This window comes from Macrobrachium nipponense, chromosome 25 (assembly GCF_015104395.2).
Source record: "Macrobrachium nipponense isolate FS-2020 chromosome 25, ASM1510439v2, whole genome shotgun sequence".
Lineage (NCBI taxonomy): Eukaryota > Metazoa > Arthropoda > Malacostraca > Decapoda > Palaemonidae > Macrobrachium > Macrobrachium nipponense.
In genome coordinates this window covers 14,462,671-14,466,029 of record NC_087214.1, presented here as the reverse complement: position 1 = coordinate 14,466,029, position 3,359 = coordinate 14,462,671, and positions in this window count along the sequence as shown.

Genomic DNA, 3,359 nt, shown 5'->3' with positions numbered 1-3,359 from the left:
CTATTAACTGGGAAGGGGCAAAAGCTGGTGTGTTCTAATAATGCATTGGAAAGGAATATCATTGAATCTAGTTTTATAAAAGAAAGTTACAACAATAATATGAACATCAGTCAAGGAATGTATAAACTTGATCCTTTAATATCAAAAGAAATTTGTTAAACTGTTTAAATTTTAAGATAGGCTGTAGAGATATGAAAAATAGGATTATTACATTTGTAAACACAGTAAAGGGGGCGGTAGTGGTAATGAGATGTTCAACCCCGCCTCCCTGACACCTGTCAGGTGTGGACTTGTACCCTAAGCGGTAGTATCCCTTGAGAATTTATTGTAAAAAATTTTAGCCTAATGACTTTTGAAAGCCACTCCTACCTTGACACCTGCCTGTGGGTGGATCTGCAGCCTCAAACGGTTGTGTGTATGTTCGTCAGTACTGTCTTTGTAGTATATATACTCGTGAATTCTAATACTATGTATCAGTCTTTTGTCAATGGCTTGAAAATAAAGCCGAAACCGGTCAGGACCTACACCCTGTCTCTTATTTTTCACCTGTGGATATGTGTGATAATATATATATATATATATATATATATATATATATATATATATATATATATATATATATATATATCACACATATCCACAGGTGATATACATACATGATTATATATATATATATATATATATCTATATATATAGATATATATATATATATTATATATATCCACAGGTGAAAATAAGAGACAGGGTGTAGGTCCTGACCGGTTTCGGCTTTATTTTCAAGCCATTGACAAAAGACTGATACATAGTATTGAGAATTCACGAGTATATATACTACAAAGACGGTACTGACGAACATACACACAACCGTTTGAGGCTGCAGATCCACCCACAGGCAGGTGTCAAGGTAGGAGTGGCTTTCAAAAGTCATTAGGCTAAAATTTTTTACAATAAATTCTCAAGGGATACTACCGCTTAGGGTACAAGTCCACACCTGACAGGTGTCAGGGAGGCGGGGTTGAACATCTCATTACCACTACCGCCCCCTTTACTGTGTTTATAAATATATAATCCTATATATATATATATATATATATATATATATATATATATATATATATATATATATATATATATATATAAACGAGAGCTTTCTAATATATATAGTTACAGTTGTACCATTTTGGATTTTTCACCATTTAAGTGACTCTTGCTTTTATGAGATTTTTACTTATTTCTCTCCAGCGGGCCACTTTCAAAATCAAACGGGGCCACTTTTGGCCCAGGGGCAAAGTATCAGACGGCCCTGACCTAGAGGGTCATATGCCAGCACTTCACTCATCCTTAGTTAGACAGAGCCAGGAGCAATGGGCAACACCTGCCGGACGCTTTCATTTTGACCCACCCCCCAAAAAAAAGGAAAAGAAATTCAACAATAATTTAGAAGCATAAAAGGTTGAAGGCAATCTTTATAGTAAAAAAGGAACCAATTGTGCAGGGATTGCTTGACATGAGTTTAACTTTAAGGCATGGTATCTCATGTTCAATGATTCGACTAAGGCTGGATGTAAATTTCAAGTCAGATATATAAGGGATCGTGACATAAAATAGTCTTTTAGGGACATTAAAATTAGGTATTGGTGGCTGTAAGAATTTCGTAAGTATTTTGTTAATGGTATTTTGAACAATTTCGAGTGGAAACGAATTAGATTTGAAGAAACCTAACAAAAAAGTAATTTCCATGTGAAATAGTTGCCAAGACGAAGAGTATTTCAGTGCTCTATTAACCAAAGTGTGAATAGTGTTAAGTTTAAAAGATTGTTGACACGAACTATAATAATTGTTAGTCAGTCCAGTAAAAGTACGTTTTCTATAGACTGACGTGGAGAACTCAGAGTTAGTTCTGGTAATTTTCAAATCTAAAAAAGGTAAACAATCCTCGTTCTCGACTTCCATTGTAAAATTGATATTAGGATGAAAGTTATTAAAATACTCTAAAAAAGAAGAACATTGCCATGGGTGTTGAAACAAAGCAAAGATATCTTCAACATATCTACGATATAATGAGAGCTTAAAGTTAGAATCACACCGGTTTAAAAACTCAGACTCCAAATGAGACAAAAAAAAAAAAATGTGCAAAAATGGGGCCTAAAGGAGAACCCATAGCAACTCCATCGACCTGCGAGTAGAGTCGCTGATTAAAAATACAAGCATCGAATCTTGCACTGCAAGATCGAGTAATTGTTTAAAATAGCCCGATTAAAACCATGGAAATTTGTGTCATCATTATAAATATTTTGTTAAGTATATATTTGATGGTTCATTAATCTCCATCTTGTCTGGTATCAGATGTTGAAAGTCATATCCTTTTTTTCTTTTTTTTAAAGAGTATTCATTACTACTATATTCAGATAAAAGTCCAACTAAAAATTTTGAGACAGAGAAAGAGGGACTGTTATAAGCAGCCATAATTGGTCTTAAAGATAGGTCAGGTTTATGAATTTTTGGTTGCCCATAAAGAACAGTAAAAGATGAACCAGTGACGAACAGTTGTTGATAAGTTGTTTCATTTATGATGTTATCATTTTTAATTTTCTTTAGAAATCTGTTAATCTTGTCTTCTCGCTTATATATATCAAGAAAGGTTCGCCATGGCCTCAAACTTCGAACTGTCAGACAAGATAGTTTCCATTTTTTGTACATAATCGTTCTTGTTTAAAATAACCACTCTCTTATCTTGTCTGGTTTACATATGATTATGTCCTCTCGTTTCTTCAAATTCAATAGCACGCTCAAATCTGCAGTCTAAAAAAAAAAAAAAGGTGGTCCACTTGGTTTTTAGATGAACATATGTTTTATGGACCAAATTAGAAATTTTTTGTTGGAGGTTAGCTATGTTTTGATTGCATTCTAGTTTAGTTAACCTCTGAAACATAATTTCAAAAGGTAAAAAGAACCTGGCATAGTTGGGTCAAAGGATGGAAGGCAAAAGTCTAAACCAAACGGAAGTAAAAATTCTTCTCTTTTAGATAAATCATAGTCAGAGAAGTTAAAAAATACATTTTTTTTGCTAGACTGGAAGTCAAGAATAACGACACCGAGATTCAAAAGTTTTCTTTGGTGTCTCGGAAAAACATCAGAGATATAGTTGTTGATAAATTTACAAAACATTCTTTGGTACAGTAGATCTAACATGGATAAGTCATTGTACAATAAATTCTTCAATTGTTGAGTAGTTACAGTTAATTGTTCAATAGTGCGAAGTTTACAATCAATTTCATTCTTGAGTAAAGTCTTGAGCGCATCTTTGCAGAACTGGGTGTTGTACAGGGTGGATTTGTACAATCTAAAGCGGATGAACT